Source organism: Oncorhynchus gorbuscha, linkage group LG21, assembly GCF_021184085.1.
Source record: "Oncorhynchus gorbuscha isolate QuinsamMale2020 ecotype Even-year linkage group LG21, OgorEven_v1.0, whole genome shotgun sequence".
Classification (NCBI taxonomy): Eukaryota; Metazoa; Chordata; class Actinopteri; order Salmoniformes; family Salmonidae; genus Oncorhynchus; species Oncorhynchus gorbuscha.
The window spans coordinates 21,251,273-21,263,022 of record NC_060193.1 but is presented as its reverse complement, the minus strand read 5'-3'; positions in this window follow the sequence as shown (position 1 = coordinate 21,263,022).

The following is an 11,750-nucleotide window of genomic DNA, read 5'->3' as shown; positions in this document are numbered from 1 at the left end:
GGGTGGATTCGATTATACTGAGCTGCGGGGCACGGGCAAAGGCCCATCAAGTCACTGGCCGAAAGCCGGGAGGGAGAAGTATCCTTAATTGGGTCACTTTTGTTTTGGGCCGAGTTCGCTGTGAGCTTTAAACAGGACACCTGGTTCATACCCGGGAGGCAGCCCCATTCCAAATGGAATGCAATCAATTTTCAGCCAATGTAAAACAGTCCTACATGGGCGCCCGGGCGAGATTAATCGAACCCCTTCCTGAACAGGCCCAAGGTGTGGCTACTGCAGCTTGTGGTTAGGGCCAGGAGTTTTCACACAGTGAGGAACCGTCAGGACCCTCTCTGCCCTCAGAGAGTGCCTAAGGATAGATACAAATCTGTATATATTATAATTTGTAATTGAGTTTTCATTGATTTAATATTTATTTGTCTTAATTGTAATGATCTTCCTTTTGAATTTCTTCAGTTTGTATTGGAAAAAGAAGGGTTAATATCCAAGAGAAAAAATATCCAATCAGAATTTTTCTTTGGTAGTCCCTTAGTAGAAATAATCTAGCTGCGCTCAATGCTCATTGGCCAGACACTCAGGCTTTGAATAGAAGGTACCAGCCAATGTCGTTGATATTGACTTCAATTAGAGCAGCATTTTGGAATGACAGTAAAATCAACCAATCAAAAATTGTCTGTGGGACAATTGTATGATGTATACGTCACTAATTCAGAGCCAATAGCGAGCCGTATTTTGTTTTCTCACACTTGAACCTAGCTAGCTTTTTGCAGTGAGTATGTAGCGATGGCAACTGCAGAGAGAGTAATCAAGGACGATTAGGTGGCTAAATTGTTAGCATCGCCCTTTTCAAGACTAACTTTTAATTAAAAATGTAATCTTGTACAGACTGGGAGACCAACTCTGCACTGCCTGATTTGGTGGAAAGAGTTTTGAAAGGCATTTTCAAGTTAATAATTATTAGCACTATCTGTGGCTGTGAGCCAACAAAAAAGCTTTACTGTTGGAATTGCCTACACTTCAGCACTGATAACAGCTCAACCTGGACAACTGGTTTCAAAGATTTAGCCTGTTTGAGGAAGTCAGCACTTCGACACAAAAACTCAACTTCACACCTGCGAGCTACAGTGAGTTACATTTTTGGGGGGGACACAGATCTTGAGAAAAATGCTGCTAGGGCCACCAAATTGACAGAAAAAAAATCTTGCATTCTTTTAGTTTACCAGCACCTTGTGACATCACCAGATTAAGAGAGTGCGCATAGCAATGAATGAACAGAGTTTGCGGGAAATTTCTTTCACCTTGGTTTGTACGGCGTTTATTCCAGAGGCCATGACTGCGGCCCCATCATAACACTGCGCCACAATTTAACGAGTTGAGTTTCTTCTTAACGAGCCGCGGTGCATTGAGACACTTGCTCGCAATGGTAAAGTCAGGCACAACAGGGAGATTCTAAAGCGACTTATTCATACGGTTGTGTTTTTAGGCAAACAAGAATTAGCATTCAGAGGTCACGATGAGGGCAAAGAATCAGCTAATAAGGGAAACTACTTGGAAACACTGGATTTCTTGGCTGAGTATGACAGCACGTTAAACTGCCATTTGGCTATGGCTACCGTGTTCACAGGCACTTCCAGCAAAATTCCAAATTACCTGATACACACGGTCTCAAATTTATTGACTGATGTCACGAAGGAAAAATTTAAGTAGACCCCCTTTGTAACCATCATGGTTGACGAGACGAGAGACATCAGCAACGTAGCCCAAATGTCTTATGTGTTGCGTTACTCTACCGATGGTGGTGTGAATGAAAGGTTATTCAAATTTGAGGATATAACTGAGGATAAACGGGCAGAACCGGTTGCTGTCCGAATTATCAGCTTTCTAGAGGAGTGTGAATGCACGGTCAAAGTTGTGGCACAGTGTTACGATGGGGCCGCTGTCAAACGAACAAAACTACTGGATGAAATGTGCCAGCGAAGACTACCCAGCATGGCGCCAACACGATGGAACTTCTCCTCAAGCTTAGTTTGCACTGTGTGTGGGGGAAAAAAGGCGGAACTCATCAAACTTCGAATACATAGTGAACCATCACGATGACTTTGATGAAGACACCGTTCACTGCGCAGATGGATACATGATGCACATGACAAGCTTCGAGTTCTGCTTCCGCGTTCTACTCTGTATTTGCATACTCTGATGTGCTTATTTGGAATATTGCAGAACAGGGAGTTTGACATGTCGTTCTGCTTGTCCAGTGTGGATGACTTCTGCAACACCACAGAGGGGGGGGGAGGAAAATTCGATTCCATCTACGAGGACACTGTGAGTGAGACCGGAGTTCCGACGGGGGCGCAGGACACATACAAGGAGACGTTCACGGGCAGTACCAACAGCTAGCAACACAGTGCGATCATCGACAACATTGTCAGTCAGCTAATAAACAGGTTCAATGACCATGAAAGGCTCATGTTCCTTGCCCTCCTTGACCCACAGAAGTTCTCAATATATAGGGAAACACCAAACTTTCCAAACGCTGCATTCTCAAGTCTCGAGGAAAACTATGGCCCTAATTTTGATTTGCCGCGGCTTAAAACAGAACTCACCGTTATATACTCAATGTCTGACTTCGAGGGTAAGAGCCTGGCTGATCTGCTCCACTTTCTCCAACAGAAGAGACTAATTGATAGTAGGCACCAATTGTATCTGCCTACCTGTCTAGTTTTCACCATTCCAGTGTCCACTGCATCAGTAGAAAGAACATTTTCAAGACATATTCCAGGAACACCACTGGACAGGTCTGACTGTCAGCCCTGGCTTTGACCTCAATCGAAAAATAACTTCTTTCAGATTTAAAATCAAAAGACAAGCTATATGAACCTGCCATTGCCCATTTCATAAAGAAGGACAGGACAAAGGACTATGTTTTTAAATGATAGTCATAATGGTGAAGGGACTTTTTGTTTTAATCTACAGCTTGCTTTTTGTTGCTATCTCGTTCATATCAATTTGAATACAACGTGTAAAACATTACTTCAACTTTAGATCACTGATTGTGTGGTTAAAAACAAAGGTAATGACGTTGCAATTGGAAGTACTAGGTACATGACATTTTGTGTTGTGCATTTTTTTATTGTTGCATGCTTGAGATAGAACATCGAATACAGCACAACTTTTTCTCTCTCTGACAGCATATACTGTCCGTGGTCTTGAAACAATGTGAGTAGTTGTGTGGTTGAATTTATTCGGCCACTATTTGAGTGACTGTTTGTTCTGGCAAATGTTTATTTGAAACGACCCAATCATCTTTTCTTCTAACGTGGTTCCTGCTATTGATATTTGCAACCGTTGTGTACGTTTGCTGCTTCTGTGAACCACAGCCGAGGACCGTTTGACTCTGTCATCAAATAATTGCTTCCCCTACATAGGTCTGCAAAAGGCAGATCTCATGTCATGCTCTGTATACACAGGCATCCAAGTTTTCAATATGTATGACGTCAGATCTTTTTCCTCAACTAAGGGCCAACTATCTCCAATAGTCATGACCATGTGACCACCAGGAAAAACTTGGTCTGCAGAACCTCCTGCTACAGAGCTATAGGTAACTACCAAAATATACTTGAGTAAATGAGAGATACAAAAGCCTTGTTCAGACTGCAGGCCTTAATCCTTATTAAAGAGCAACTGCCCCTAAAAAGCAACTAATCCCTTTGAAAACAATAGTGTGCAACGGCAGCCCTTGATTGGGGGCGTTCCTCCACAACCCCCTCGAGCATCCCACTGGTTCCTTCATGAATATTTGAAAAAATGTATTCCAATTTTTTTTTTTCAGGTGAGCTGTAGTAACCTCAGATCCCCTACTTCTCGCAACTATGGAAAATATATGTTGTATGTTTCTGGATGATGCACAGTGATGCCTTGTTGACAACATGGGCTCAGGTGTGCAACTACCAGTGGGGTGATACTGGAAAGACCTTTCTGGTAACCACAAGGTAGCTAACATTTGATGAAGTGAGGCAGGCTAGCTAACGTTTTAGCTAGCATTAGTGTAGCTATATAGCTACCTCATTGCAAGTTAGGGCATAGCTCATATAAGTTTGTGAATTGTCTAGATACTGCTGGTTATTTTAATTGTTTTACCTTTATTTAACCAGGGTAGTCCAGTTAAGAACAAATTCTTATTTACAATGACGGCCTACCCCGGACGACGCTGGGCCAATTGTGTGCTGCCCTATGGGACACCCAATCACGGCTGGTTGTGATACAGCCTCGAATCGAACCAGGGTCTGTAATGACACCTCTACCACTGAGACGCAGTGCCTTAGACCGCTGTGCCACTCGGGAGCCCCAGGTAAAGTTATCATTTGATAATGCTAGCGAGGCTGAATAGCTCGTTACGGGCTAACTGATGCTAGTCTACAAATCAGATTTGCATGTTAATTAGTAGCTAATACAAATGTATTCTGTATTGTCTAAGGCAGGTATTCCCAAACTGGAGAATGTACGCGTAATGCCGTCAGGGGTATGCCAAATAAAAATGTGATTCACATTTAAAAATATATATAAACTCCTATCACTGTCCACTGCATTTATTTTAAGCAAATGTGGAAATATTTTTATGAACATAACAAGATTCAACAACTGAGACATAAACTGAACAAGTTCCACAGACATGTGACAAACAAATGGAATAATGTGTCCCTGAACAAAGGTGGGGTCAAAATCAGAAGTAACGACCAGTTGGCCACCAGTTGCATTAAGTACTGCAGTGCATCTCCTCCTCATGGACTGCAGCAGATTTGCCAGTTCTTGCTACCCCACTCTTCCACCAAGGCATCCGCAAGTTCCTGGACATTTCTTGGGGTAATGACCCTAGCCATCACCCTCCGATCCAACAGGTCCCATACGTGCTCAATGGGATTCAGGTCCGGGCTCTTCGCTGGCCATGGCAGAACACTGACATTCCTGTCTTGCAGGAAGTCACGCACAGAACGAGCAGTATGGCTGGTGGCATTGTCATGCTGGAGGGTCATGTCAGGATGAGCCTGCAGGAAGGGTATCACATGAGGGAGGGGAATGTTTTCCCTGTAACGCACAGCGTTGAGATTGCCTGCAATGACAACGAGCTCAGTCCGATGATGCAATGACACACCGCCCCAGACCATGACGGACCCTCCACCTCCAAATCAATCCCGCTCCAGAGTACAGGCCTTGGTGTAACGCTCATTCCTTCGACGATAAACGCGAATCCGACATCACCCCTTGTTAGACAAAACCGCGACTCGTCCATGAAGAGCACTGTTTGCCAGTCCTGTCTGGCGACGTTGTTGCCGATGATGTCTGGTGAGGACCTGCCTTACAACATGCCTACAAGCCCTCAGTCCAGCCTCTCTCAGCCTATTGAGGACAGTCTTAGCACTGATGGAGGGATTGTGCGTTCCTGTTGTAAGTCGGGCAGTTGTTGTTGCCATCCTGTACCTGTCCCACAGATGTGATGTTCGGATGTACCGATCCTGTGCAGGTGTTGTTCCACGTGGTCTGCCACTGCGAGGACAATTATCTGTCCGTCCTGTCTCCCTGTAAGCGCTGTCTTAGGTGTCTCATAGTACGGACATGACAATTTATTGCCCTGGCCACATCTGCAGTCCTCATGCCTCCTTGCAGCTTGCCTAAGGCACGTTCACGCAGATGAGCAGGAACCCTGGGCATCTTTCTTTTGGTGTTTTTCAGAGTCAGTGGCCTCTTTAGTGTCCTACGTTTTCCTAACTGTGACCTCAATTGCCTACCATCTGTAAGCTGTTAGTGTCTTAATGACCGCTCCACAGGTGCATGTTCATTAATTGCTTATGGTTCATTGAACAAGCATGTGAAACAGTGTTTAACCCCTTTTATAATGATCTGTGAAATTATTTGGATTTTTACAAATTTTCTTTGAAAGATAAGGTCCTGAAAAGGGGATGTTTATATATATATATAAAACAAACAGAAGATTTATATTTTCCAACAGGGCTATACATTTGGGTGAGTTTTTTTTCTTGCCTGAGTAGCTTAGTTTCACTGCCAAAAATAAAAATTAAACCATCTAGTGGTCAGCGAAATAACAACACAATGTCAAGTACAGGTAGCCTAGTCAAACCGTTACTCTCTGACGGGAATCCTTCACTCTTGTGCAAGCATTTGGAAACAAAACATGACAATTTGAAAAATAAGCCACGGGAGTTTTTTGAGTGAGAATAAAGATGACTTTCGAGTAGTAAGACATGTATAAAAGCAACAGATGCTATTAATAAGAAGTGGCTAGAAGTGTCTTATATGGTGAGCTACCGAGTGGCTAGGACAGGCAAGCCCCATACTATTGTGAAGATTTAATTCTTCCTGCTGCTGCGGTTATGGCTGGGGAAAGGCCAAAAAAACTACAGATAAAGCCTTCATCAAACAACACTGTTTCTTGAGCATCAGTGACATGGCATGAGATGTTTTGAAACAATTACTGCTTTGCATATAAGCCAGTGAATTATATGCGTTACAGCTGGATGAGTCAACAGACGTGGTGGGCCTGGTACAGCTCCTGGTATATGTCCGTTACGTTTATCGGGAATCAATTAAGGAAGACATCCTTTTCTACAAAACACTGGAAACCAGGAAAACATGAGAGGATATTTTTGAACTGCTGGACAGCTTTGTGACATCAAATGGACTTTGGTGGTCAAGATGTGTTGGTATCTTACTGATGGCGCAAAAGCCATGACAGAGAGACATAGTGGAGTGGTAATGCATGTGCAAGCAGTTGCTCCCGACGTCACTTGGGTACACTGCAGCATCCACCAAGAGGCTCTTGCTGCCAAGGGAATGGCCATTGTTGAAAGACGTTTTGGACACTACAGTGAAAAAGTTAGACTTTGTTCAAGCAAGGCCCCTGAACTCTCGTGTATTTTCTGCGTTATGCAATGATATGGGCAGCGACTATGTAAAGCTTTTTACAACATACAGAAGTGCGCAGGTTATCAAGGGGCAAAGTATACGTTTAAAAAAAAAAAAATTGATAGACTAGCTTAAAGTTTTTGTTACTGACCATAATTTTCACTTGTTTGACCGGTTGAATGATGACACGTTTCTCACACGACTGGCCTATTTGGGTGATGTTTTTTCTCACTTGAATGATCTGAATCTAGGATTACAGGGATTCTCCACAACTATATTCAATGTGCGGGTCAAAATTGAGGCTATGATTAAGAAGTTGAAGCTCTTTTCTGTCTGCATTAACAAGGACAACACACATGTCTTTCCATCATTGTATGATTTCTTTTGTGTGCAAATGAACTCAACCTTACGGACAATGTCAAATGTGATAAAGTGAAGCACCCAAAACGGATGACACAAACAACTGGATTCGTTATCCCTTTCATGCCCTGCCTCCAGTCCACTTGTAAAAATTAATGAAAACAAAAATGTGCTTTTAGGTCTTAATTGAAGATTAGGGTTAGGCATAAGGTTAGCAGTGTGGTTAGGGTTAAATATTAAATCTGATTTTAAGAAGGGAAATTGAGTAACTGGCTTCATGACTTTGTGGCTGTGGTAACAAGTGACAACCTAAAATTAGCTTGACCCGAGTTACTGCCTGATGACAGATGGCTTATCAACAACGGTAATGTCTTTATTGAAGACTCATCTCTTCAGTAGGACCTATGATTGAGTGCAGTCTGGCCCAGGAGTGTGAAGGTGAACGGAAAGGCACTGGAGAAATGAACAGCCCTTGCTGTCTCTGCCTGGCTGGTTCCCCTCTCTCAACCTGGATTCTCTGCCTCAAACCCTATTACAGAGGCTGAGTCACTGGCTTACTGGTGCTCTTCCATGCCATCCCTAGGAGGGGTGCGTCACTTGAGTGGGTTGAGTCACTGACGTGATTTTCCAGTCCGGGTTTGCACCCTCCCTGGGTTGTGCCGTGGGGGAGATCTTCGTGGGCTATACTCGGCCTTGTCTCAGGATGGTAAGTTGGTGGTTGGAGATATCCCTCTAGTGCTGTGGGGGCTGTGCTTTGGCAAAGTGGGTGGGGTTATATCCTTCCTGTTTGGTCCTGTCCAGGGATATCGTCCAACGGGGCCACAGTGTCTCCCGACCCCTCCTGTCTTAGCATCCAGTATTTATGCTGCAGTAGTTTGTGTCGGGGGGCTAGGGTTAGTCTGTTACATCTAGAGTATTTCTCCTGTCTTCTCCGGTGTCCTGTGTGAATTTAAGTATTCTCGCACTCACACACACACACACAGAGGACCTGAGCCCTAGGACGATGCCTCAGGACTACCTCGCCTGATGACTCCTTGCTGTCCCCAGTCCACCTGGTTGTGCCACTGCTCCAATTTAAACTGTTCTGCCTGCGGCTTTGGAACCCTGACCTGTTCACCGGACGTGCTACCTGTCCCAGACCTGCTGTTTTCATCTCTCTAGAGACAGCATGAGCGGTAGAGATACTCTAAATGATCGGCTATGAAAAGCCAACTGACATTTACTCCTGAGGTGCTGACCTGTTGCACCCTCGACAACCACTGTGATTATTATTATTTGACCCTGCTGGTCATCTATGAACATTTGAACATCTTGGCCATGTTCTGTTATAATCTCCACCCGGCACAGCCAAAAAGAGGACTGGCCACCCCTCATAACCTGGTTCCTCTAGGTTTCTTCCTAGGCTCTTTTCCTTGCCACCATGCTTCTTCACCTGCATTGCTTGCTGTTTGGGGTTTTAGGCTGGGTTTCTGTACAGCACTTTGTGACATCAGCTGATGTAAGGGCTTTATAAATACATTTGATTGATAATGTCTGTCATGTAAAATAAATACCCGGGTTGATATAAACAAAAATATAAAAACAAAAATGAATGCAACATGCAACAGTTTCAAAGATTTTTCTGAGTTACAGTTCATATAAGGAAATCAATCAATTGAAATAAATAAATTAGGCCCTAATCTATGGATTTCACATGACTAGGAATACAGATATGATAGGGGTGATAGGGGTGTGGATAAGAAAAGCAGTCAGTATCTGGTGTGAGTGTGACCACCATTTGCTTTCTGCAACATGACACATCTCCATCGCATTTAGTTGATCGGGCTGTTGATTGTGTCCTGTAGAATGTTTTCCCACTCCTCTTCAATGTGCGAAGTTGCTGTATATTGGCAGAAACTGGAGCTGACAAGGTACAAATCTGTCGTTCTGCCCCTGAACAGGCAGTTAACCCACTGTTCCTAGGCCGTCATTGAAAATAAGAATTTGTTCTTAACTGACTTGCCTACTTAAATAAAGGTTAAAAAAATATATTAAAAAAAATAAAAAAAACATCTGGTGAGTATGCAGGCCGCGGAAGAACTGGGACATTTCAGCTTCCAGGACTTGTGTCCAGATCCTTGCGACATGAGGCCGTGCATTATCATGCTGAAACATAAGGTGATGGCGGCGGATGAATGACACAATGGGCCTCAGGATTTTGGGCTGTCCATACCATAACCCTCCTGCCACCATGGGGAACAGCTCGCCCACACAACGCCATACACGTGGTCTGCAGTTGTGAGGTCAGTTGGACGTACTGCCAAATTCTCTAAAACAACATTGGAGGCGGCTTATGGTAGAGAAATTAAGTCAATTCTCTGGCAACAACTCTGGTGAACATTCCTGCAGTTAGCATGCAAATTGCACGCTCCCTCAAAACTCCGACGCTCTTCTTATGTGGCAGGGCTTGCAAACTATTACAGACTACAAAGGGAAGCACAGTCACGTACTGCCCAGTGACACGAGCCTACCAGACGAGCTAAATCACTTCTATGCTTGCTTCGAGACAAGCAACACATGCATGAGGCATGCATGAGAGCATCAGCTGTTCCGGACGACTGTGTGATCACACTCTCCGTAGCCGACGTGAGTAAGACCTTTAGACAGTTCAACATACACAAGGCTGGGGGGCCAGACGGTTTACCATGACGTATGCTCCGGGCATGTGCTGACCACCTGGTAGGTGTCTTCACTGACATTTTCAACATGTCTCTGATTGAGTCTGTAATATCAACATGTTTCAAGCAGACCACCATAGTCCCTGTGCCCAAGAACACGAAGCAACCTGCCTAAATGACTACAGACCCGTAGCACACACGTTCGTAGCCACGAGGTGCTTTGAAAGGCTATCATGGCTATCATGGTCCAAACACACCAAGACAGTTGTGAAGAGGAGCACGACGGCACCTTTTCCCCCTCAGGAGACTGAAAAGATTTGTCATTGGTCCCCAGATCCTCGAAAAGTGACCGGTTGCATCCTGACCGGTTGCATCACCAACTGGTATGGCGCCTGCTTGGCATCTGACCGTAAGCCGCTACAGAGGGTAGTGCGTACGGTCCAGTACATAACCGGGGCCAAACTTCCTGACATCCAGTACATAGGCTGTGTCATTGGAAGGCCCAAAAATTGTCAAAGACTCCAGTCACCCAAATCATAGACTGTTCTCTCTGCTACCGCACGGCAAGTGGTACCAGAACGCCAAGTCTAGGACAAAAAGGCTCTTTAACAGCTTCTACCCCCAATCCATAAGACTTCTGAACAGTTAATTAAATGGCCACCCAGACTACTTACATTGAAAACTGTTGAGCGTGAAAAACCCAGCCGCATTGCAGTTCTTAACACAAACCGGTACGCATTGGCACCTACTACCATACCCAGTTTAAAGGCACTTAAATATTTTGTCTTGTCCATTCACCCTCTGAATGGCACATAAACACAATCCATGTCTCAATTGTCTCAAGGCTTAAAAATACTTCTTTAACCTGTCTCCTCCCCTTCATCTACAATGATTGAAGTGGATTAACAAGTGACATCAATAAGGGATCACAGCTTTCACCTGGATTCACCTTGTCAGTCTATGTCATGGAAAGAGCAGGTGTTCATAATGATTTGTACACTCAGTGCATGTAGGTAATACATTCACTTAGAGATAGCGTTACAGTATTATACAAAGGAAATGAGTTAAAAACCACGGAATGATACCACTGCTCTCCTAAAGAAGAATGTGTGTGTGAGTCCAACGTTTCATACATGGAAGCCTGTGCATAAAATACAATTACAGCAGTGGAGGCTGATGGGAGGAGCTATATGAGGACTGGCTCATTGTAATGGCTGAAAAGGAATGATGGAACGGTATGAAACACATCGCACATATGGAAACCACATGTTTGACTCCGTTCCATCTATACCATTCCAGCCATTACAATGAACCCATCCTCCTATAGCTCCTCTCTCCAGCCTCCACTGAATTACAAGTAAATGTGTACAAACCTGTGAAATACAGTAAGATGTTCCCAGGAACATGGCATGAAAGAAACACTTATGTACAGCATGAAATTACATCCTATTCCCTATCTAGTGCACTACTTTTGCCCAGGGCTCATAGGGCTCTGGTCAAAAGTAGTGCATTATGTAGGGAATAAGGTGTCATTTTGGCCGCACTCAAGTCATTATAATACAGTAGATTCAAACATAATACTATTTTGGCCTACAAAGCAAAGGCTATTTTTACTGTATTCATACAAACAAAGGCATATTGCAGTTATCTTGTCTGTGGCGTAAGAAAATAGAAGAACAATACTTTTTCCCACTTCTAGTACATTTACACATAGGCTCTCACTGTGCTCAGGTGTCAGATTTTGTTGAACCTCTTGTCTAAAATGCAGTCTTCAGCTTTTGACATCTTAGACCACAGCGAGATCAAAGTTTGTGC